Raw genomic sequence first — 27,532 nt, 5'->3', positions numbered from 1 at the left:
ACACGTACGGCCAACTCACGCTTGCAGGACTTCTCACGGGTGGCTCCTTTCCTTTGGAATAGCCTGCTTACGACCACCAAGCTCTGCCCTTGTCTTCAATCATTAGAAAGTGCCTCAAAGCACATCTCATTAGGAAAGCTTATGGCCTCCCAGAGTAACATCTACCTCACACACCTGTCCCTTGCTCTGCTTCACTCCTACCTTGTTTGATTTGTATTTCCTGTCCTAATGTGTTTTACGCCCCACCTCCTATAGACTGCAAGCTCGTTTGAGCAAGGCCCTCTTCAACCTATTGTTCCTGTACGTTTTTGTAATTCTCTAATTTATTGTTAAATCTCCCCCTTTGATAATACTGAAAAGCACTATTACCAGTAATAATAATAATAATAGTAAATATACACAAGTATTTTTTTTTCTCTGCATGTTTTCTTTGGGGGTATATTAAAAAACAACGCTAAATCTCTTGCTGACAACAATGATTCTCATGGGGAAACAAATTATGCAGTTTCTCCTCCCTTCTACACTTCAAGAACCCTTGAAGAATCAGAGGAAAATAAATTAGATTAAAAAAAATTACTGGCTTTTCATCTATTAAACCATCAACCTGTAATGGATAGTTAAGTAAATACACACCTTCAATTTTGCAAAAGTTTGAATACTTATGTCCTTCTGAAAGACTAACATGTCTTCATTTGGGGCAAAACAAATAAAACAGATATTTGATGAGGAAATTAAGATACTCTATAAAAATCTTATAGGCCTGTAAAACAAACACCACATACAATTAAAAGTAACCAAAGAATGGAAAGAGAATGATAAAATAAGATTCAGCATGATAGGGATGTCCAAACACAGTAAAATATCACAAAACAACAAAAATTAAAAACAAGTGCCTCACCACTCTGACCAAATATCCTAATGGGTAAAAAAAGCCAATTTTCTAGGCACTAAAAACGTCAATAACTTCTTTCAGTGCTGCAGCAGAAACAGTTGCAAATAACTACTATGTGCCCTTTTATTGATTTTGGTTAGTGCTACTTTCAAATACAACACTCTGAATGACAAGTTACAGTTACTATACCCAAGATTATTAAAGATTCATTGCTTTTCAAAATAGCTACCTTCCTTTTTCACAGCCAACGTTTCAATAAAAGAATAGTCTTACCATCACTGACACCAGCAGAGAGACACCCAAATCCAGGCCCGGACTGGCCATCGGGCACACCGGGCAAATGCCCGGTGGGCCGCGGTGGCCATGGGCCGAGGCCGGCAGGGGAAGGTCCCAGGATCTCCCCTGCCGGTCTATGCAGGGCCGGCACTATCCGAGCGCCGGCCCCGCTGTTTTCAATGAAGGGCCGGTGAGGAGATCATAGATCTCCCTCACCGGCCCCCTTGGAGAGACCTGCGGCTGGGGAGGGAGGTAGAGGACCCGGCGGAGCTCTATCTTGCAGCTCCGCCGGGTTCCTCTCGCGAGATCCGGCGCGTTGCCATGGCAACGACCGGATCTCGCGAGAGTGAACTCTAGCCCTCAGGCTAGAGTTCACTCACCACTGGACCACCAGGGATGGTGTCGGAGTGCCGGTCCCCCCCACCCACTCACCAGCATGCCGGTCCCCCCCTCCCAGGCTAAAGGTAAGAAGGGAGGGGGGGACATAATGCATACTTTTTTATTTATTTTACCCCCCCAACACTCAATCCCTTCTAACATTCACACACAGCACACACATCACTATCACACACAGCACACACATCACTATCACACACAGCACACACATCACTATCACACACAGCACACACATCACTATCACACACAGCACACACATCACTATCACACACAGCACACACATCACTATCACACACATCACTCCCATCACACACAGCACTCTCACTCCCATCACACACAGCACTCTCACTCCCATCACACACAGCACTCTCACTCCCATCACACACAGCACTCTCACTCCCATCACACACAGCACTCTCACACCCATCACACAAAGCACTCTCACACCCATAACACACAGCACTCTCACACCCATCACAGCACTCTCACACACAGCACTCTCACACCCATCACACACAGCAGTCTCACACCCATCACAGCACTTTCACACACAGCACTCTCACACACAGAACTCTCACACACATCACACACATCATCCACAGCACTATCACACTCATCACATTCAGGACTCTCACACACATCACACTCAGCACTCACGCACATCATCCACAGCACTATCACACTCGGCACTCTCACACACATCACCCTCAGCATCCACAGCACTATCACACACATCACACTCAGGACTCACACACATCACACTCAGCACTATCACAAAACACATCACACACAGCACCCTCATACACAGCACCCTCACACACATCACACACAGCATCCATCATACACACATACTGCACCCCTCACATACACACATACACAATACTTCCAAATATATATATATATATATATATATATATATATATATATATATATATATATACACACACACACACGCACACACACACTACATTCCTGACATACACACTCTGGATACCCTATACACACACTAGATTCCTTGTAAGCAAACACATACTACACCCCTAAACACACACTCTCTACAAACACTACATCACATATACACACACACACACACACTATAGCCTGTATGCACACACTTGCTACATCCCCTATACACACATTCTTTACAGACCCTAGCCACATATGCATTACATTACACCACAAACACAACACGACTAAAACCGACCTTATTACACAATACCACACCACAATCAGCTCACTCTATACACACACACACACACACACAATCCCACAAGCAGGCTCCAAACACAGCACGATACTCTTTCCTGGCATTTTTGTCTCCTGGTATCCATTTATAGAGACACCAGAGACAAGTTGCAAGGAAACACAGTGCAAGCATGTTATTAAATTTGCTTGCACTGTGCAGAACAAATACAGGGCTTTTTTCTCATGCTAGAGCTCTTTAGCAGAGCTCTGCGCATGGTCTGCCCTGGCCTGCACTTTGAGAAGGGGGCGTGTTTGTCGTTAGTGACGACAAAACACGCCCTCTCTGCACCGCCCTTTCTTAGTGGGCCGCTGTGATAAAAAAATGCCCGGGCCGAATTTTTATCCCAGTCCGGCCCTGCCCAAATCCATTCAGCTTTTTGAACATAGGTATAATCATTGGCACTTACTCAATGCATGGTATCACTACTAGTCCTTGATAAAATACACCTGTTATCCAGTGACAGATTCCAGGAAAATAGACCAAACATGGCTTATGTGACTGAACTTTCTAACCAGTAATTTTTATAGCAACTGTCCGTTTTTTTTTTTTTTTTTAGATTCTACTACTCTTGCATCTCAGCAAACAAATATGGGGATTCAGTTCCTCCACAGGGCCAAATTGTGTTGAGCTTAACACTGCTTCACAGTACCCCAATTTGTAGTTGTGGGCTTAACAACCCATATCTCTAATTTCTACAGCTGGAGCATGGCTGTGCAGCCAGGCCCCTGGCTGTCTCGGCCCATGACCGATGTGCCCGAGTGGTCAATCCGCCCCTGGAACTATTTGCAGTAAAGATGCAAATTCATAAATCTGAAATACAGCTTCTATGTGAGTTAGATTCGGTTGTGCTTGTGCCTGGGGAAAGTACACGCATTGAGTTTTATATAAAATAGTCCAGAAAGTTAGTTACTGGTAATAATACTTTTTGGAGCCATAGGTCCCTGGTGCCTGAGGTTTGTCAAGACTTTGTTTAGAGTTTGTAGGGATTGTGATTCATCTGTGCAGTAACACAGTTGTCCAACTATTATAACATTCCTTACGGCCATAGAAGTAATGATATGGAATTTACTGGCTCGGAGGGTAGACGCAGAACAAGTGCATTTGGGAGAGATCCATTGTTAGAATATTGGGAACTAGGTGAATACAAACAGAATAATGTGAAGCAACTGTTCTTTTTTCTACTATTTCTAAGCCCAGAATGATTTTACTCTGCTTAAAACAAAGCCAATACTTTTTTAAAACTTATAATAAAAACTTGTCTCGATAGCCTGTGGTGTTCAATGAGACACTAGCTGAAAACTATTGTCTTTTTCAAAATATCCACAGTAGAAGAGCATGCTTATATGTGAGCAGCAAAGAATGTTGGAGATTACACTTAAAAGTTTTTCTCAAAATTAAAACATGGCTTATACTTCTAAAGAAAGCATAATAGTGCTAACAATTTTAACCAATTAAAAACAAATTTCATTAACTCACATTTAAGAAGAAATCTTGAAGCATAAGTTAATGCCCTAGGAAAAGTCGTTTTCGGACACAAACGTGTAGGACAAAGCATCCTGTTGTTGGACTGGGGAGGCCCCCAATAACTTGGCATACTTGAGAGTTCATTTTACATGTGAGTTAAATAAAATGTGTTTTTAATTGGTTAAGAAATGGTCTGCACCACTATTAAGTTTTCTCCATTCTTGTATATATTAGTAGATTAAAGAGGGGCTTTAAAATAGCCAATGATCTTCATAATACAGTCCATCCAGGAAGTTCTGCTCAAGTGGCCTTTCACACTGCTAACTTGGCTTTGGCACCATAATACTTGGAAAGCCTCAATGTCACTCCTACATACCTGTCATCACTAGGAGGTATGTAAGTGGTATGAGAGGTTGCTGGGATATCATGAAGGCGTATATATGAAGATGTCTTGCATGTTGGATTATGAAAGCACTTCCAGATGATCTTCCAGTGTTGTCCATGCACAGATGGACAATGAAGGACCATAGTCACATAGCATATTGGGAGTGTGAAATTAAACACTAATATGAAACATATAATATGATTTCCTGGTAGATCCAATTTGCTCTAGTAATAACTATAATTATTCATATAGTTTCCTTCCTTAATACACCTTTTTTTACCTTCTGATAACATCCCAAAAATATCAGTTTTGCATAATTACCTCATACCTCTTCTCCAATCACACCGATAACGTCAACATTCTATCCAGAATTATTTACAGGTGTTCTGTCATCCTGATCATATTAAAATGTCATGCTTAACTTTCAAAGCCCTCCACAACTCTTCCCATTTTCGAAAGCTCTCTCCATCTCTTGTCAAACCCTTCCTTTACCACCAGGATATTTCCCAAGGTGCTTCTAAGGAAAGCTCTACCTGTGACTATTTGCTCAACATCTTTAAACGCAGCTGTGAAATACATCTCTGTACAGATGCTTAAAAATCATTTTATTTAAACTGTCTAATGGTCCCATGATATGTAGCTACAACCATCACATTTTATTTTCTTTGCCATGGATATTTGTTTATCTCTTTTGCAACCTTACGTGTACCTTATATGTCACATTGTCCTATTCCCTATTGTACTGCAAGGTTGTGGAATGCATGCACGACCCTCAAACCCTGATGTATCAATAAGCTTCAGTTTGTCATAATTTATTATACTCTTTACATAAAGTATTTTGTGACAAAGATTTTTTTGTGCTATATACACATGATGATAATGTTGAAATGTAGCAAAGTTGTATAAGCACAGCAGCATCAAGTAGACGACCGCAAAAGGCACATATATAAAGCTAAGTAATTAGGAAGCCTTAGTTAGTCGTTTACTTGCAAGAGAGAAAAAAGGCAAGTGAGGCAAGACAAGAAGTTGACATTTTTGCTCTCCAGCACCATAGAGACTATAGAGGACAGACAATCAAATGTTACCAGCAACAGTAAGTTTTCCAACACATTCAGATTAAGCACAAGCGTTTATTACTAATAATTCCTTCTAGATTGTGCCTAATTTGAACCTACTAAAGTTATTCCCATTTAGACTGGAAGAAATTAGACTAAGGCAAAGGAGTGGGTTTATTTTACAGTGAAAACAATAAGGATGTGGCCTGAAGAGGTGGTTTTATTAGAATCTGTACAAATGTTTAAAATGCAACTGGATGAAGTCTTATAAAACATAATATTCAGGGATATCATTTTTTTAAATGTGGGGTAGCAGCTTCTTGATCCAAGGATAGATCTGACTGTTATTCTGCGATTGAGAAGAATTGTTTCCCTAGTATGTTGCAAAATTGGAAAGCACTTTAAACTGTGTTTTTGTCTTCTTTTGGATAAACAGCAACAGCAGGTGTGAGAAAGGCTGATCCTGATGGGCCACATGTCTCTTTTCAGCTATGTAATTATATGTAAGCATGTAACGTCTAATGTCAATGTGCTTGGTGTGTGCATTTGTTTTCACTGTTTGCATCATCTTTACGCAGCTCTGATCATCTTCCATCAGTCGATCATTCTCAAATCCTCTAGAAGTTGGTTAGGCCATTGAACTTTCTTGCATGCTTCTGTTGTGGAGATATACTCTGCTTCTGTAGAAGAAAGTGACACTGATTCTTTCTGGTGACCAGTCATGTGGTCACTTATAGATTTACAATCAGATTGTCTCTTGCCCAGTCGATATCTGTATATCCTACAAGTGAACTGTTGGTCTTTGGAGATTTTAATATTGATTGGCTGAATCCTAAAAATAATAGTTCTTGCTCGCTGTTTAAGACTTTACAGCTAACACAATTAATCTCCTCCCCAACTCGCATAAACATTAAAAGCCATAACCATACCCTGCTCGATTGGATTCTCTCAACTCCTGATAGAATCCAGGAGGCAGGTGTTCTCCCTAACAGTTTTAGTGATCACTGTTTAGTGTACTGCGTGCGCAAAATAAAGGCTACTAAATCCTTTTCCAAGTTTTAAATCACCAGGTCCTTCAAAAAATGTAATTTTGAATCCTTTCTTAATGACATCAAGAACCTCCTATGGCACAGATTTAACTTTATCCCAGATCTAGACTGTGCAGTTGAATTATTTTGGAATTTGCATGCCTCGCTGCGTAAGGTGAGAGTAAAAGGGGCACATATGAACTGGATCACAGCTGACCTCATCCAAATGTACCAGTTTCGGGATTCATTTTGGTCAAAGTTCAAGCGTACTGGCTCTATGAATGATAGAATGAACTGTGCATATAGACAATGGCGAAATATATGCCTAAACAAACAAAATTGGCCAAGGCCCAATATTTCTGTGAAAATCTGAACAATAACATATCCAACCCTAGAAACTTTTGGAAAGTCATAAATAAATTACAAACTCCCCCAATCCCCTCCCAACCCTCCACTGTCAAAGTGGATAACCAAACCCTGCAACTTCCCTTAGATGTAGCAAATGCCTTTAACAATCATTTTGTCAGATGCTCCACTACCCTGATTGCCAAGCTAATAAATTACACACATCCTGAAACTACAAATGTGGATCAGGCCCCACTAAATTTGCAAAGACCCAATATTGACAAGTTCATTTCTACACCTGTACCTATTAGTGTCATTAAAAACACCTAAATAATCTAAAAATGAAAAACCAGTCTGGACCTGATCAAATCCCAGCAATGCTGTTTAAGCTCAGTGCGCCGGCAATTGCTAAACCCGTCGCAATCCTAATTAACAAGCCCTTGGTGTCTGGATACATACCCAAACTTTGGAAGACTGCGAGAGTAGTGCCTATCCATAAAAAGTGGTGACACTGCTTTGGTTTCTAACTATTGCCCCCTTATATCATTGCTCCCAGTATTATCAAAAATCTTAGAAAAATGCATCCATACGCAACTATGTAAGTATTACCAACAATCTAACTATCTGACCCCTGATCAATCATTTTTTCGCCTGAATCACTCCACTACAACTGCCCTCTTAAAAGTTTGCAATGACATCCAAACTGGCATGAAACAAGGAGACCTAACGGGAGCTATTTTCCTTGATTTTGCAAAGGCCTTTGACACGGTAGACCACAACATTCTACTGCACAAACTCAAAAACTCAGATATTGGTGATTGTCCGCTAACCTGATTTCGATCATATGTATCGGAATGCTCACAATATTTGAGCGACTCCCTCCCTCTCCCAGTCATGTGTGGTGTTCCCCAAGGTTCCATTCTCGGCTCCCTACTATTCACATTATTTATAAATGATCTGCCTAATGTCTGCAAATCCTCAAATGTACACATGTACGCAGACGACACAGTAATCTATGCATACAAATAAAATCTACCGCAGCTTGAAGCTGTGCTCCAATACCAGTTTACAGAGGTATAAAAGTGGATCGCAAAAAACAAACTCTTCTTAAACACTGTCAAAACTGTCACAATGATCTTTCGAACAGTACCTAAATTACACAAATTACACAATTCCCACCTATTCATCAAAATAAAATCAAATAGCACACTGACCGCAGTTCACTCTTTCAAATACCTGGGTATGTTGTTAGACCACAATCTATCTTTTGGCCTCCACATAGAAAAACTTGCATCTAAACTTTATCCAAAACTAGGTGCCCTGTACAGAAACAAATCCTGCCTAAGCCCTAAAGTAAAGGAAAATATTCTACAGCAAATGTTGATGCCAATCATTGATTCTGGGGATGTAGTATTTGCACCTGCACCGCAAACCCACCTTAATAAACTCAATACATTGTATAACTTGTTCTGCCGATTTGTGCTACAATGTAATTACAGGACCTACCACTGTGACATGCTAAAATAACTAAATTGGTTGTCGCTGGAATTCAGACGCACCCTTCGTCTTTCCAGCCTTGTACATAAGAGCATTTCTGGGAAGCTCCCACCCTACCTGAGCAGCAAGAGCCGCGCACGCATTCAGCCAGTCTCATAGGAAAGCATTTACAATGCTTTCCTATGGACGCTGGCGTCTTCTCACTGTGATTTTCACAGTGAGAAGCACGCAAGCGCCTTTAGCGGCTGTCAATGATACAGCCACTAGAGGCTGGATTAACCCAAATATAGAAACTGCTATATTTATAGAAAAAAGGGTTAACCCTAGCTGGACCAGGCACCCAGATCACTTCATTAAGCTGAAGTGGTCTGGGTGCCTATAGTGGTCCTTTAACTCACTTTGTTTATGTAAACCAAATCACACTTCCCTACAGGCAACTTACACAGCTTTCCTAAACACTTCCTTTAAACAGTCATCTAATGTTCACACTTCCTTTATTGCAAATTCCGTTTAATTTAGAATTACTTCTGCACTGTTAATAGCCTGTTAGACCATGAAGTAGCTTTCTGTGTGGGATAAAGGTTCAATTTACAGAGCAGGAGATAAAAACTTTCAAAGTGAGTTACATCTGATTGAAAATGAAACCATTTTATTTTCAATCATGCATGTTGTGTCAGTCACAGACAGGGGAGGTATGGCTATGGCTGCATAAACAGAAAAAAAGTGATTAACTCCTAAATGGCAGAGGATTGAGCAGTGAGACAGCAGGGGCATGATCTATACACCAAACCTGCTTCATTAAGCTAAAGTTGCTTTGGTGACTATAATGTCCAATTAAAGTTTTTCTGCATCTTGGAATAGGCATCAAAAGTGTGAACACGTGTCAAAATAAGTAGTAAAAGTTTTGTGTAAGAACCGAACAGCAGAAGGATGGAGAGTAAGCTAGGTTATGGAAACGAGGGAATTGAGGAGGGCAATTATAAGTGTCATCCAGGAAGATAGTAGGTTATCCTAAAGAGCAGTGTTTTCAGTGACTTTTTAAGAGACTGGACGGGGAGAGTCTGATGGCAGTGAGTAGGCAACAAAAGCAATGGATTGTGCAATATGGAAGCAATATGTGTGCAAACATTGAGTGAAGCACAGTTTAGAGCAGTAGGAAAATACAAGGATCATTTGCCAGAGTAACCATTTATGTAACTGTGCCCAGTAAGTGTGCCATGGCTTTAAAATCATGGTCATATTTATTTGCACTACCCTACTCTGTTGAAGCCTTGCTGTTGACTGCTTTATTTTCCAAAGAACTTGGCAAGTGTGCTCTAGTAATCACTTCTCACAATGCACAACATCGGTGCTAGTTGCAACTGTAAGCAGACTTTATGGAATGTTAATTCAAAAGTCATGGAAAAAAAGCTCTGTAGATTTGGCATGGAAATGCTAATGTGGTGGAATCTCGGTAAAAATAAATTTAGTAGGCCGAGATTACCACGTGGCATGTGTACGTGCATATGCTGACGTATCGATCAGTTGGTTGCACGAGGCAAGATACGATCAGTAGTGTACGGAGCATGTGCAAGAATACAGGATATAGTATTCCCCTCCTCCATTATGCTGGACAAGCCATGCGGTCAAACAGGAAGTTAATTCTTATTTGTGTTGATTGGTTAAGAGAATGTGCGGGTGGAGCTTAATATGGGAGGAGTTATATGCCTATATAAGGAGCCTGCACTATTGTCCGGGGCTCAGAACTTGTGGTATTTTGGTGACGCTAGTCCCTCTGAGTCCCGATTGGTGATCCAATAAAGAATCTCTTCCTTCCTGAAGAAACCTGTGTCCATCTCTCTGTGCTTGGCTTCCGTCAGTTTCTCCGGTATCATTTGGTGCATTGGCCGGGAAGCTCATCGTTCAACGGTAGCTGAGAGGCAGAGGCGTGAGACGGTCTATCTTTGCCCACGTTCTCTACGGCTGCACCCCTGAACTTCTGCGTGGACCTCCCTTCGTCTCGGCGCCACTGGGCCGTTGTCCAGGAGATCATCGGCCTCTACGTGAGAAGTGCTGGGGTGTCCCCGTCGATGAGTGTGAACTCAGGTTCAGGAACGAGGAGGTAAGACAACTGCTGTTTTAGACGGCAGGACCCACTAGGGGTATACCGATTGTGCGGTAGGCCCAAAGGGGTTTTTGAATCTGTGTATCTGCCCCCTCTGTCGGAGGGAAGGAGCGAAGGCGCACCGCTCGATCGAACGCTCTTTAGTCAGACCGTTTGATTCTGTTAGTCAGGCGGGGCTCTGGTGTAAATAGCCCTAGCCGGACACCGGTGTCTTGTCTAGACTAGCGTTCTAGGGTGTACATTTTGTTCGCTAGGTCGGAGAGACCGGGAGACTAAGCGGCGTCTGTGTAAATTCGGTTCGCTAGTTCTCATCCTATCTGGGCTAAGTGGGAAGGCGTGTAAATTTGGAACCCACTAGACTTTTGATAGTGCGACTAAGAGGCGTCTGTGTAAATTCGGTCCTCTAGCTCGCTATATATGTGGTGATTGGGCAGTGTGGCTAACCAAAACGTATGTAGATTGTTTTTAGGTAGTCCATCAAGGTACTGGCCAATAGTTTAGTTGGGAATTGTAAATGTGTTAACGATTGTTTAGTAAAGTGTATATCTTGTTAGATAGCGCGAGCTCAGCCGTCTAGCGAGAGTGTTAATAGTGTGTTGCTGTATCATAGTGCACGGTACCATAACCCTGTATATTTACTGACACTGTATATAAGTACTAATCACTGTCGTCCATTGCATGTTTTAACACCATAACCACTAATAATTGTATTGTGACCTTAACTTGTGCTTTGACCTATGCTAACCGTACTGTAACCGCTATTTGTAAAAGACGATGTTACTGGGGTGTGTTATAGACGGGTAATTCGTATATAGAGAATTATAGCGTGGGTGACTGTATAGTTACGCCAAAGGGCATAATATTGATTATATAGTGACTGGTGTAACAGCTGTGTGTGTACGGGAATTCCCTGAGTGTTTATTGTTATTGTGTACGTTTCACTTGGTAACCGTACCACGTGGTGCTGTTGCCAGAGGAAACGGGTGTGACTGTTGAATAGTACGCGTGTATAGTATTCGTTGTCGACGACGTTCCATTGTTAAGTATGGGTGCGTCGCAGTCAACGATTCCGGATCCCTTAGGTTGTATGGTGAAGAATTTTAAAAAGGGATTCAAAACTTGTGATTTTGGGGTTAAGATGTCTCCTGTACGTTTGGTTACTTTGTGCACTAGGGAGTGGCCTACTTTGGTTGCGGCATGGCCGCCACGTGGCAGTTTGGATCCAACTCTGGTACAGCGCTTACACGTGGCTGTATCAGGTAGGCCTGAACTTTACGGCCAGTTTCCTTATATTGACTGTTGGAGACAGGCCGTAAATGACTCGCCAAAATGGCTCCAGACATGCCACGAGGAGGAGTGTCGCCTCATGGTAGCTAGGACTTGTTCGTCCACTAGGACCGGTGTTGGGCCCATTTTGGACACGCCCCCTGAGTCCGAGATCCCTTTGCCGCCCCCTTACTTTCCGTTAAGAGGAAGTGACGCAAACGCAGGAAGTCCTGCACCCCTCCCCTCATTACCCTCATCCACTTCCGCTTCCTCCTCCAGTACAGGATCCACCCCCCCTCGTACTAAATCTCCCCTTCCGGAACCAGAACCCACCCCCATTAGAAACGAATATCCTGATTTGGCGCCACTTCAGACTTCCGGTCAAGCTTCATCTAGCTCGGCTCGAAGTGTTTTATTTACGACCTTTTCCCAAAACCAACCTCCCACATCCCCATACCCTATCTCTCCCCGACCGGAACCCATGACTGACGCCTCTCTACGTAGCCCCATCCAAACCCGACAGTTGACTGGTGCCCAACAATTAAAGCACTATCAGATGCCTCTTCGTCTGAATCCCGGGTCAGCTTATATCGATGCCGCAGGTCAAATGGCACACGCTGACCCAGTCTTCGTATATGCCCCATTTACCACAACCGATCTTTTAAACTGGAAGACCCATAATTCCTCGTATACTGAGAAACCACAAGCTATGACTGATCTGTTCACCTCAATAGTACAGATGCATAATCCGACATGGGCTGATTGCCAGCAGTTACTAATGACTTTATTTAACAATGAGGAAAGGACAAGAATAAATCAAGCAGCCATAAAAGCACTAGAGGATAGAGCCCGTGCTTTGAACCAAGCTAATCCAGCAGCATGGGCCGCAACACATTATCCCAACACTGATCCCGATTGGAACGTAAATGGTGCTGATATGGTTCAACTCAGAGCCTATAGAGACGCTATAATTGCTGGCATGAAAGCCGGAGGAAAGAAAGCTATTAACATGTCGAAGACAGTTGAGGTGATCCAGAAAAGCGATGAAGCGCCCAGTGTCTTTTATGACCGATTATTGGAGGCATACCGCTTGTATACCCCCTTTAATCCGGAAGACGCAGATAATTCCCGAATGGTTAACTCCGCCTTTGTCAGCCAAGCATACGGAGATATTAAGCGCAAGCTACAAAAGTTAGAAGGGTTTGCAGGTATGTCCATCACCCAACTAATGGAGGTAGCAAATAAGGTTTATATGAACAGGGATACAGAAAGTAAGAAAGAGGAAGAGCGCAAGATGCGTAAAAAGGCTGATATGCTAGCGGTAGCGATCGCAGGCGTAGATAGACGGGGCCCAGATAGAGGCGATAGTAAGTGGAATGAGGAACCTCTAAGTAGAAATCAGTGCGCTTACTGTAAGGAAGAAGGGCATTGGAGAAATGAGTGTCCGCGAAGAGAACAGTCTGAGAGAGACAGACCTAGGTCAGGTTACGGAAACTTTAGAGGCAGAGCGAGAGGTAGAGGAGGCCCCGGAGGGAGTAATGGTTATAGAGGGAGTAATGGGAACAGAGGAAGTGTTAGGGAAGACAGGTATATTCCAGCAGCGCAAAGGTCCCGCGATAGAGAAGGTAGGGACTTTGTAGGATTGGCTGACACGGTCATGGAGGACTATTGATACCGACCGGGCTCCATCCCCCTTGGTCGAGCGGAGCCTATGGTCGATGTATCAATAGGGGGAAAAAGGAGTGCGTTCATGATCGACACTGGTGCTGAACATTCAGTGGTGACTAATCTAGTTGCTCCTCCATCTGGAAGGACTATTACTGTGATAGGAGCAACTGGAAGAAGTGCTGAAAAACCGGTTCTTAAAAGTCGACTCTGTACATTGGGAGGCCACGTAGTAAAACACCAATTCCTTTATATGCCTGAATGTCCAGTCCAATTGCTGGGACGTGATATGCTATCAAAATTACAAGCGCAGATTACGTTCCTACCAAATGGAACAACATCCTTAAAGTTTAATGGACCTTCAGGTATTATGACTTTATCCGTACCAAAGGAAGAAGAGTGGCGACTTTATACAGTGTTGACTAGCCAAAACCCTAGGAGTGATGAGACATTATTCAACATACCAGGAGTTTGGGCAGAGAACAACCCACCAGGACTGGCCCGCAATATTCCACCTATAAAAATTGAACTGAAACTTGGGGTTTATCCAGTGAGCCTAAGACAATACCACATCCCGCAGAAGGCTAAGAAGAACATTCAATCCTATCTGGATAAGTTCATACGGTATGGTATCCTAAAATTCTGTACTTCCCCCTGGAACACCCCATTGCTGCCTGTTCAAAAGCCCGGTACAGATGAGTATCGACCTGTGCAGGACTTGAGAGCAGTCAATGATGCGGTTGTTAGTATACATCCAGTTGTACCCAATCCATATAACCTGCTTGCTTTAATTCCGGGCGGGGCTACTTACTTCACAGTCTTAGACCTCAAAGATGCCTTCTTTTGCCTCCGAATTGCCGCAGAAAGTCAATGTATTTTCGCTTTCCAATGGGAGAACGCTGTAACGGGCTCAAAACGCCAAATGACTTGGACAAGACTGCCCCAAGGGTTTAAAAATTCACCTACCCTATTTGGTTCAGCTCTAAGTCAAGATCTACTGGATTTCTAGTCTATCCCAGGAGAGTGTGTATTGTTACAGTATGTAGATGACTTGTTGATAGCAGCAGTTACAAAAGAAAAATGTCAGCAAGCAACGCACGATCTACTACACATTCTCTGGAAGGCAGGATACAAGGTGTCCAGGAAAAAGGCTCAGTTGTGTTTGCCAACTGTCAAGTATCTGGGATTCCATATCTCTGAAGGTCAAAGGATTATGGGGCCAGAGAGAAAAGAAGCTGTCTGCCAAATACCAATACCCAAGAATAGAAGACAAGTGCGAGAATTCTTGGGGGCAGCAGGCTTCTGTAGGATATGGATTCCCAGCTATGCGATACTGGCAAAACCTCTGTACGCAGCCATCAAAGGTACAGAGCACGACCCCTTCTTATGGACTCAAGAACAGCAAACGGCTTTTGAAGATGTGAAGAAGGCTTTGATGAGTGCCCCAGCATTAGGTCTACCTGATCACACACGACCATTCTACCTGTACGTACATGAGCAAAGAAGAATGGCTGTGGGAGTATTGACACAGTACTTGGGATCATGGCAAAGACCTGTTGCCTACATGTCTAAGCAACTGGATGCAGTGGCCAGCGGACTTCCACCTTGTCTAAGAGCCGTAGCTGCAGCCGCCCTGCTAGTAGCTGAAGCCGATAAACTCACTCTGGGTCAAGAACTTTATGTACGAGTCCCACATGCAGTACAGACGTTGTTGGATTACAAAGGAAATCATTGGTTTAGTAACAGCCGTATGACCAAGTATCAAGCAATGTTGTGTGAAAACCCAAGAGTGCATTTAGAGACTGTAAATACCTTAAATCCAGCTACCCTTTTGCCACAACCTACTGAAAGTCAACATGATTGTTTGGAAGTAATGGATGAAGTATTTTCAAGTAGACCAGATCTTCGTGATTTTCCCATCCAGAACCCCGATGTTCAATATTACACCGACGGCAGTAATTATGTGAAAGAAGGGATCCGCTATGCAGGATATGCAGTAACAACAATAGACAAGGTGATAGAAGCTCGGCCACTGGCAAAAGGAACATCAGCACAAAAGGCAGAATTGATAGCACTAACACGAGCGTTACAATTGGCTGAAGGTTTAAGAGTAAATATCTATACGGACTCTAAGTATGCGTTTTTAACCACTCATGCCCACGGAGCTTTGTATAAAGAAAGAGGACTACTGAATTCAGAAGGCAAAGAAATCAAATACGCAGCTGAAATCCTACAACTATTGGAAGCAGTGTGGGAGCCGAAAGAAGTCGGTATTATACATTGTCGAGCGCATCTGAGAGGAGATGGTGATGTAACCAAAGGAAATCGGATGGCAGATAGTGCAGCTAAGCGTGCTGCTGAATCAGGAAGACAGGAGTATGTGGGGCATATAGCTGCTCTAATACCAACCCCACTGTCTCAATGGACTCCAGTTTATACAACTCAAGAAGAGGAGTGGTTAAAGACTGAACCGGGAAAGTATTTGGAGAACAAGTGGTATCAGCTAGAAGATGGAAGAATAGTCATACCAGCATCACTAGCAGTAGAAATTGTCCAGAACTATCATAACGGGACACATTCTGGGAGAGACAGTACAGAAGAATCTCTCAGAAAACATTTCTACATACCAAGATTGTCCAACTTGACTCAGGCCATTGTACGTAGATGTGTAACGTGTGCTAAAAATAATGCAAGACAAGGACCAGTAAAGCCACCAGGAGTCCAGTTTATGGGGGGACTCCCCATGTCCGATCTACAAATAGACTTTACAGTGATGCCTAAATCGGGTGGACATCGTTACCTGTTGGTAATTGTGTGCACCTATTCAGGCTGGGTAGAAGCATGTCCTACTCGTACAGAGAAAGCAGGAGAAGTTGTGAGATTCCTGCTACGAGAGATAATACCCCGATATGGACTACCCTGTTCTATAGGATCGGACAATGGTCCAGCTTTTGTTCACCAGTGCCTACAACAACTGACTCATATGCTTGGTATAAAGTGGAGGCTTCATACTGCATATAGACCCCAGAGTTCTGGTAAGGTAGAGAGAATGAATAGAACTATTAAGAACCAGTTGGCTAAAATGTGTCAGGAAACCCAACTTAAGTGGAACGTTCTCTTACCCATAGCTCTATTGCGAATCCGCAGTACCCCTACCAGAAGGATGGGCCTCTCTCCTTTTGAAATCATGTATGGGCGACCACCTCCCGTACTTGGTAACTTAAGGGGGGATTTGAGTCAGTTGGGAGAAGGAATTACCCGGCAGCAGGTTGTAGAGTTGGGTAAGACTATGGAGGAGGTACAGAAATGGGTACAAGATAGATTACCTGTGAATATTTATCCCCCTGTTCATAGTTATCATCCAGGAGATCAAGTGTGGATTAAAGAGTGGAATAATGTACCGTTAGGGCCCAAGTGGAGAGGTCCTTATGTTGTTCTTTTGTCTACCCCTACAGCGATAAAAGTAGCCGAAGTGACTCCGTGGATACATCACTCCAGGGTTAAACCAGCAGCAGTCGATTCTTGGCAAGTTACAGCAGATCCAGAGAATCCTTGCAAGATCCGGTTGAAACGCACTACTCAGTCGGAGTAACGAGGAATTATTGTGGATTACAAATTTTATTGTTACAGGTGTGAGTGAGAAGGCCATAATAAAGCCTGTCCGCTTACCAACACATAGTGTATAAGCCAGGAAAGTCTCGAAGGGACACCTGTGAAGACGAGCAGAACTCCATTCCCTGCAGCCCTCACATCCTGGAAGCTGAGGCGCCATCGCACGGACGAAGACTGAGGATGACGGCGAAAGATGTGCTTTTGATTGTGTTTATTTATATGTGTTTTTATATTCAGGAAGGTAGAGGTACCGACACTCCTAGCTGTGAGGTATGCATTAAGACTACGAGAACAGGTAATCATATTTCCCAAACCCTAATTTGGCATTCACAATACGAGTGTAAAGGAGATGTATCGAGATGTAGATACCTAAATATAGACTATAGTGTGTGCCATTTAGGAGTAGGAGAACCTAAGTGCTTCAGTCCAGAGTATCAACCTCGTACAATTTGGTTGACTCTCAGGAATGGAGATCCTCAGGGGACCCTAATTAATAAGACGGTGTTAGAATCCGTATATTCTTCGGGTGTTCTGCTATTTGATGCATGTAAGGCGATATCAAGTGGTAGAAAGCCGTGGAATGTATGTCGGGATCTTAGATGGGAGAGGACGTATGGATCTAACGATAAATATATTTGTCCCAGTAGTAAAAACAAATATGTAAGTCCTAGATGCCCAAATAAAGACTATAACTTTTGCCCATATTGGTCTTGTGTGGGGTGGGCGACTTGGGGACAGACAGTAGATAAAGACATGATAGTGACTAAGTTACCGACTAGCCCATATTGTAAGTCTATGGAATGTAATCCCATCCATATACTTATAAATAACCCCGACAAGTTCTTAGATAAGTATGGCAATTTATTTGGGTTTCAAATATACGGGACGGGTTTAAATCCTGGGACATTATTGTTTATAGGGATAGAGACTGATACGGTATCCTCCCAGACTCATCAAGTATACCATTCCTTTTATGAAGAGATGAGTATAGATAATAAGATCCCCCATAACGCTAAAAACCTGTTCATTGACCTAGCTGAGAGTATTGCCGGTAGTCTTAATGTTACCAACTGCTATGTGTGTGGAGGTACTAACATGGGAGACCAATGGCCTTGGGAAGCAAAGGAGGTAATGTCCGGTTCTGAGGCAGTTGACCAACTAATATCTACACAAGCCGATTATCATTTGAGTGTTAGAGGTAAATCTGAGTGGAGATTAAAGACCTCCATCATAGGTTATGTTTGCATAGCAAGGAAAGGAATAATGTATAATACTTCTGTAGGAGAATTAACTTGTCTAGGGCAAAAAGCTTATGATGATGATACTAAAAATACAACTTGGTGGTCGGCTTCAAATGTCTCAGAACCATCTAACCCGTTTGCTAGATATGCCAGTTTAAAGGATGTGTGGTTTGATCTATCTATCACATCTACCTGGAGAGCCCCAGCAAATTTGTACTGGATCTGTGGTAAGAAAGCCTATTCGGAGCTGCCACAGGACTGGGAAGGGGCATGTGTGTTGGGTATGCTCAAACCATCCTTCTTCTTGTTACCTATTGAAACAGGTGAGACTTTAGGTGTTAAAGTGTATGATGTGAATCATAGGAAGAAAAGGGGACCCTTAGAGATAGGCACCTGGGAAGATAATGAATGGCCTCCCCAGCGTATCATAGATTATTATGGGCCAGCCACGTTTGGTTATAGAACCCCTATTTATATGCTCAACCGCATTATAAGATTACAGGCGGTGGTTGAGATTATCACTAACGAAACATCACAAGCGCTCAATCTCCTAGTGAAACATAATACCAGGATGAGGACAGCAGTATACCAGAATAGATTAGCCTTGGATTACCTTTTGGCAGTAGAGGGAGGTGTATGTGGGAAGTTTAACCTAAGCAATTGCTGTCTTCAAATAGATGACGAAGGACAAGCAATAGCTGAGCTTACTAGCCATATGGTTAAACTAGCGCATGTGCCTACTCAGGTATGGAAAGGGTACAATCCAAGTAGTTGGTTTGGTAGCTGGTATGAGTGGTTTGGAGGGCTTAAGGCAGTGGTAGGTGGAGTCCTACTGATTTTACTGTTGTGTCTACTCCTACCGTGTCTTATACCCTTAGTAGTTAGATCTGTGCAAAGCCTGATAGAAAATATAGCAGAGAGGAAGGCTGCTGCACAGATAATGGCGATATATAAGTATAAGGCTCTAGATCAAGGAGAACCAATGCAGGAAGATGAATGTTGAAGATTCACATCATAAGATAAGTCTGGTCTGGTTCAAGGTAACTTGCGGTGTAAGCAAAACTAAGGTTATGTGATGCCTCAAGTAATTGTAAAATATCAAGAGGCATCAAAGGGGGGAATGTGGTGGAATCTCGGTAAAAATAAATTTAGTAGGCCGAGATTACCACGTGGCATGTGTACGTGCATATGCTGACGTATCGATCAGTTGGTTGCACGAGGCAAGATACGATCAGTAGTGTACGGAGCATGTGCAAGAATACAGGATATAGTATTCCCCTCCTCCATTATGCTGGACAAGCCATGCGGTCAAACAGGAAGTTAATTCTTATTTGTGTTGATTGGTTAAGAGAATGTGCGGGTGGAGCTTAATATGGGAGGAGTTATATGCCTATATAAGGAGCCTGCACTATTGTCCGGGGCTCAGAACTTGTGGTATTTTGGTGACGCTAGTCCCTCTGAGTCCCGATCGGTGATCCAATAAAGAATCTCTTCCTTCCTGAAGAAACCTGTGTCCATCTCTCTGTGCTTGGCTTCCGTCAGTTTCTCCGGTATCACTACAGCCTTTAAATTGATAACAAAAACCTTAGCTCACGGGTAAAGTCCATGCCACATGGGCTTAAAGTGAGTGGGTCATGACTGTCAGCAGGGCCGGTGCTTGGATTTTTAGGTACATAGGCGAAGATGCATTTTTCCGCCCCCCCAAAAAAAACATCTTCACCTATGTGCCTCTTAACCATTAGTGGTTACACTCCCCTTCCTGGTGTGCCTTCTACCTCTATTGTTGCATTGCCTAGCGGAGCAGATCCCCTAAAGGAGCTTCAGTTTTCTGTACCCGGCCGAACTGACAGGGAGTGCTCTCTCTGTGAGCACCTCCTGTCAGTCTGGCCAGGTACAGGAAACAGAAGCTCCTGTACTGCGCTCTGCTCCGCTACACTCTGTACACACTGACAGTCACACACTCAATGACAAACACACAGACGTCACTGACAGACACAGACTCATTGACACTCATTGACAGACACACGGATAGTCACACACATACTCAATGACAAACATACTCTCACTGACTTGACAGACACACACTCATACACTGACAAACACACTCATCATACACTGACAGACACACTCCTAAACTCACATGCACACACACAGACGCACTCACTCACACACGCTGTCACTCATAGACGCACGCTGTCACTCACAGACGCACACTCTGTCACTCACAGACGCACACACTGTCACTCACAGACGCACACGCTGTCACTCACAGACACACACGCTGTCACTCACAGACACACACACAGACACTCACAGACACACACGCTGTCACTCACAGACACACACGCTGTCACTCACAGACACACACACAGACACTCACAGACACACACACTGTCACTCACAGACACACACACACACACACAGACACACACACGGTCACTCACATACACACACACAGACACTCACAGACACACACACTGTCACTCACAGACACAGACACTCACAGACACACACACAGACACACACAAATACACTCACAGACACACACACTGTCACTCACAGACACACACACTGTCACTCACAGACACACACACTGTCACTCACAGACACACACACAGACACTCACAGACACACAGACACTCACAGACACACACACTGTCACTCACAGACACTCACAGACACACACACTGTCAATCACAGACACACACACAGACACTCACAGACACACATTACATACATTCACTATTTATTTTAATAAATATACATTTCCCACCCAGCCTCCTTACCTGGAGAGCTGGTGTGGATGATGCATCCTTCCCTGGGGTCCTGCTGAGCGGCGTGCGGCTGTGCTGTGCGGAGATCAGACGCGGCGAGGGAGCTCTAATCTCACCGCTCTGCTCCCTTGCATGCTGTCTGCTGATACCGCGGGAGCCGTAATATGACGTCATATTCCGGCTCCCGCGGTATCAGCAGACAGCGCGCGAGGGAGCAGAGCGGTGAGATTAGAGCTCCCTCGCCGCGTCTGATCTCCGCACAGCACAGCCGCGCCGGGGGCCGAGATGGTGGCTGGCAGGAGGGAGAGCTTCCCTCCTGCCGGTCACTGAAATTTTGCGCCCCCAGAGCCCGTGCGCCCTAAGGCGGCCGCCTGTGCCGCCTTATGGACGCGCCGGCCCTGACTGTCAGTTCAAAAAGGCAATGAAAAACATAATTTAATTGCAATAGCTCTTTTTGATCATCTGATAAGATACATCAGCAGAAAGGCTTCCAGTGGCAGTATCTTAGAGGTCAGAGGTTAAGTTCCCATGTAGATCAGCTAAGCATTACATGCTTCCAAGGTAGATAATATTATAGGTAAGTTGGGTAAATATATCATAGATCCCAAAACACAGATCAAAACTAGTGAAAAGCTAAATGTGTATTTCTGGACATTAAGAAGTAAAGACCCGTTGGTTGTGATGTTTTGAGAGAAAACTCAAAATACAGATGGTAGTTAAAGGGTAACAATGGCACTAAAACGTCCCCCTCCGCACTGATGTCCCTCGGCACTGGATCAGGTCCGCCTCCGCTCCTCACCCCCGTAATGTGCATGTGCAGCAATAGCTGCGCTTTCATTAGGATTTCCCCATAGGATAGCATTAATCAATGCTTTCCAATAGGTATTCTGGTGACGCTGAAAGTCCTCATGCATAACGTAAGGACGTCCAGCGTCGTTTAGGCGGCCAAAAGTCGCTTCAAGCCGTAAGTCCCTTTAGTGGCTGTCTTGTAGAGGGGGAGTTAACCCTAGCAGGGGGAGTTACTAGAGGGGGAGTTAACCCTAGCAGGGGGAGTTACTAGAGGGGGAGTTAACCCTAGCAGGGGGAGTTACTAGAGGGGGAGTTAACCCTAGCAGGGGGAGTTACTAGAGGGGGAGTTAACCCTAGCAGGGGGAGTTACTAGAGGGGGAGTTAACCCTAGCAGGGGGAGTTACTAGAGGGGGAGTTACTAGAGGGGTAGTTAAACCCAGCAGGTAATTATTGCAGTTTACTAAAGGGTTAAGGGTGATGGGAGTTTGCAACCAGACCACTTCCATGAGCTGAAGTGGTCTGGGTGCCTACAGTGTCCCTTTAAATAGGTTACCAGTTAAAGGTTAAATCTATAGCCCGTTATTTTTTTCCCTAGACGCTTCTCTATAAAATAAACAAAACAACAAATAAATCAACTTAACTCCTGGTAAAAGTGCAGTGATGGTGTGTTTTTGCATGCTTTCTCAGAGTTGGCATTGGATTTTTTTTAAATGGCAGCAACGATGTGCCTGCCACGTTCATTTTGGATGTGCTTTTTTAACGTTTTATTATTGCTACATATCCATATTCATATGGTTTTAAAAAACCTGGGGAAGAAATATAGCGTTAGAATAAAAGGTGGGTAATAATGAAAAGGAAGTGATTGTTTATCTATACATTGTTATCTGGCTGTATGCACAAAAAACAATTTTCCTTCAAAGTGAAATACAGTACTGTACCTATTTAACAGAAAATAGTGGGAACTCTCTTTAAACAAGATGGAATTCACACATAACAATGCAATAAAAAAAAACACACACACACAAAAACACATATAAATTGCTTTTGTGGAATCCAAGTTTGAATACAGAATATACATAGGAAATAGTAAATTTAATGCTGTTGGGTTATCTGTACCCTTCATCGTATTATTATTTACACTAACACGTGGGCTACAATATACAGTCCCTCCTAGCAGTGGCAGAACAAATCTAGAGAGGGCATTGTTACGAAAAAAATATTTGGGCACCCACCTATAGAGCAAGGGTGGCCAAAAGGTAGATTCCAAGTGTTATACAATTCTGACAATACACAGATACGTCTCCATACAACCATGCTCACTTTATTATAGAGTAGTATGGTTGTATAGAGCGGTGTCAGAGCAACATGCCACCCTTGATAGCAACAGGTGTCAGGGGTCCCCTGACCCCCTGGTAAGGTTGAACCGGCTTTACAGCCATTAGTTCAGTGCCTCTCTCCTACAGTAATTTGTCAGTCCATTTTAGAATGGCTTGATAACTTACCTGATTTCACTCACTTGTACTGCCTGATTCTAGATTATCCATGTTGGTGAAACTGGTTAATTCTACTGAGCTAAGCATGGCCCTGCAGTGTCACTCTCATTGGCTAAGTGCTGTCAGCCAATGAGTGCATTCCTGTATCAGTGAAGACAGATGTCAGGAGAAGCCAGATGCAGTGCAGGCACCTAGGAGACCAGGTAAGTTGGAAAATTGTTAGACAAACGATTCTGGGAGGGTACCAGAGGACTCCTGCCACCATAACCACTACAGTGGGCTGTATGTATGTCAATCCATTCCTAAAAAAAATACATTAAAAAAGTGAAGCTGTCTGCTGTAATTGGCCCTGCCTGGGGGCACTTCCCCAAGCAAGGCAATCCTCACTACTGATAACTACACTGCTTGTTTCATTGCCAGCACACCAACCTGTCCCAAAACCTGCTGGGGGGAGTACCAATCTGATAGAGAGCACAGAACCCCTGCCACACAATCCACAGCATTTAATCACCTGTACCACCTGAACATAGGTAAAATGCAGAGGATTTGATTAACAGATGGAACTGCCAACATTTTAAAGTGATTCATATTAAAATCTATATATTTGCTAGCATTTTCCGATTGAACATGTATAAGTGGAATGTAATGCTCTTGAAATGAAACTAACTTGTGTGCTTATTGACAGGTACACTTTGAGGCTGTGGACGGCACTAGGAATCTCTAGGCAACATAATCACTAAAGCGGGCTGTAGTAGTTATGGTGCCTGGAGTGTTCTTTTAAGTGTGGCACCATGAGTGTAAGGGGCAAACAGTGGTAAGCCTAAGGAAATATAGTGTTACAGTTGTTTAACCCCTTAAGGACACATGACATGTGTGACATGTCATGATTCCCTTTTATTCCAGAAGTTTGGTCCTTAAGGGGTTAAAAATCTAGTTTGAATATCTAGCACTCCATTTAAAGTTTTCCTTATCCCTCAATCTCTACTTCTATATATGAAAATATTATATTTATGCATTCTGAATCTTCTATTTATTAGTGCATCCTTTACAAAAATATTGGGTGGCCAAAATGTATTACAGGTATTAGATATAATATGTAGAACTGGTTATCTGACACTATTTTAGACAGCATCTCAAAATACCAGTTCAGAGTGACACAGATAGATTTAAAAAAAACAAAAACAAAAAAAACATGCTAGTGGTTATTTGTAAGGAACTGCTGGCTTTTGCTGCCTGGCTGTATCCCTCCATTCCGAGTTCCTCACAAGCCACAGAACCTGGTTTCTGGGTCTGACCCATAAAGGATCCTGCTAAGTATACAAGAAGGGAAGGGAAGGGAAATTTACTGTCAGGATCAGAGGAACAGACCGGACAAGCCTGGCACTGGAACCAGGGGCATACATGCAGATGAGACTTGATGTAGGTTTCATTTAGCATATCTTTGCAATGCGAAAACAGCCAATGGAAGCAAAGGCATTACTCTTCTTCTTAACAATGGTCCTACCTCTGATGGATTCAATTAAACCTGAATAGGATTCCAGTCTTAGTGAACCAGTCATTCATAATTCAATTGTTACGCAAAGAGGGGTTTGTACACATATGTGCACATCAAAAACCATGAACTTGTGGCATTCCCTGAGAGCACTGTACACAAACATCACTTCAGCTAACAATATTATTACTCAGACTAGCAAGATAATCAAAGCAGCACTATAATGCTCTATTCATTCTTTAAAATAAAAGAAGAGCATGTCTTGTCTAGATGTCACTATTAAAATGCAGTTTTCATGAACAGTGATTATCAGTTATGATTCGCAGATACCAACTTGGCAAATTGGCACAAACTGACACTTGGTGCAAATAGGACACACACTGGAACACTTTCTGAGAATACAGCACTGGTGAACTTCAACCTTAATCACAATCCATATCTTATATACAAAACCTAATTCTTAAAATATATATATAGTCTTGTGTAAAGATAGCACTCCAAGGACTTCAAAGTAGGTATGAAAAAAATAACTTAGCTTTTATTCAGGAACTGCCACAGTGGATCAACGTTTCAGTTCTGTATCAGAACTTTCGTCAGGTACAGAACTGAAACGTTGATCCACTGTGGCAGTTGCTGAATAAAAGCAAAGTTATTTTTTTCATACCTACTTTGAAGTCCTTGGAGTGCTATCTTTACACAAGACTATTATTTCGCTGACAAGCACAGGGCTATACATTATTTATTACTGGAGTGCAAGCATTGGACATTTTGTATATATATTTTTTTAAATAATTATGTTATAAATATATATATATATATAAATACACACACACACACACACACACACATATATACACACATACATATACATATTACAAATTACAAATCTGGCTTTTATTGTATATGTTTGTAGAAAGAAAGGACAATGCATTCCTATTTTACTCCTCATGAAACTACAACTCCCAGCATGCTGTGCATACTCACTCTCTGACTCCAGCTATTTTTTTTCTTCAACTCCTATCACCCTCTGGAGGTGGCCGGTCATTGCAAATGATGCAGGTCCATTCAAACAGGCCCTGGCTGCAACCTTATGCTATTTATGTCCTGTTACCTAATAATGCAACAGACCCTTTAAATAAACCATCCACATACAGGAAATATGTCCGTTCAGCTCTACTCAGTATGACGTATGATGTATTTGATGGGAGTATTTGATTGTATTTTTCATTTGTGTCATGGTACCAAGTGTGCAAGCACCTTCCACACGTGATGTTGAGAAGAATGAAAGAGAAAGGTGTGAACTATGGAACAGCTATTATATATGTGATAAATGAATTTAAATAATGCTGCTTTAACAATGCAGTATATAACATTATAATAAGACATGCACTTATTTTATATAAAATGTCACACCACAAACATCTAACAATTGCTGTAATAGGAGCAGCCTTTGAAATCAGCCAGCTTGCCTCCGTTTATATATATCAAGGGATTCAGGGATTTCCTGTGATAGTGTTCCAGGAGCAAACCCCATGGGGATCCCTCCAGAAAAACCTGTCATTCCCTATACAATAAAAGAAACATGCATTCACCATCTCATCCCTGCAGTTTCCATTTGACAAAAGCATCAAATGAAGTATACTGTCAGTTATCCATGCCATGTAGAGTACGGGACACACTGTACTGGGTAAGTGCTATACCCTCTCAGTGCTGAATCACAAACACACAGAACTTGCAGCTTGACACTTTGTATCTCATCACTCGGAATGTGGAATCATCACCAGCCCAAGTTTGTGTGTCAGCCTCCCGCCCTCTGTCAGTGGTCTCAGACCCAGTCCCAGGATTACACTCTATGCTCCCAGCCTGTATGGGTGTCCAGTCCCTCCTTAGTATTGGTGCCCAGTCCTATCTTAATATTGGTGCCCAGTCCCTAGTTATTGCTGGTTCCCTTACCTGGGTGGTGCAGGCAGAGCAGGGCTGGCTCCCCCAGGGGGTCCCGGGAAAAGTTTTGTCAGTGAGAGCCGGGAGTAGAGGAGAAGCTGATCAGTGGCCGGGGAGATGGGACTAAAATAGGCATGGAGAGGGGAGGCTGCTGTCCAGCACCGAGCACACTCCCCTTCCTAGCAGCGCCTGCAGCTCTTACTGCCTGCTGGAGAGAGAGAGGGAGAGAGATAGAGGGAGGGAGAGAGACAGGGGGAGGGAGGAGAGACAGACAGGGACAGCAGGAGGGAGGGGATGTTGTGGTGAAGGTGTGAGGAGGAGCAGGAGGGTGGAGAGAGCATGGGATGGAAACAAGAACTGGGAATGAGGATTTCTTGAAGGGAAATGGACTACAGAGTGGATACTTACAGGACTATTAAGATACTGCTTCTTTGTATCCCATAGTAGAGGCTGTGCACATGCTCTGTAAGTAAATGGCAAATGAGTTGGGAGTTGCGAGTAGATTTCTCAGTGTGTAGAGTAAAGCATAATATTTCATACTCAAAATATCATGAAATAATGCAAAAGAAGA

The 27,532-nt window shown here is 43.1% G+C and overlaps 1 protein-coding gene across 1 annotated transcript in view; it reads right to left on the bottom strand.

The window, feature by feature from the left end:
• The window catches only part of POPDC3 (popeye domain containing 3), a 71,739-nt gene extending 44,548 nt beyond the window's left edge, over positions 1 to 27,191 (bottom strand). Inside the window, exon 1 of the mRNA XM_063443546.1 lies at positions 26,974 to 27,191. The gene's annotated coding sequence lies outside the window, so the exon portion shown is untranslated. The remainder of the gene's footprint in view (positions 1 to 26,973) is intronic.
• Positions 27,192 to 27,532: the final 341 nt, after the last annotated feature.

Source organism: Pelobates fuscus, chromosome 2 (assembly GCF_036172605.1).
Source record: "Pelobates fuscus isolate aPelFus1 chromosome 2, aPelFus1.pri, whole genome shotgun sequence".
NCBI lineage: Eukaryota > Metazoa > Chordata > Amphibia > Anura > Pelobatidae > Pelobates > Pelobates fuscus.
Note: the sequence above shows the minus strand (reverse complement) of the source record. Positions and strands in the feature narration are given on the sequence as shown.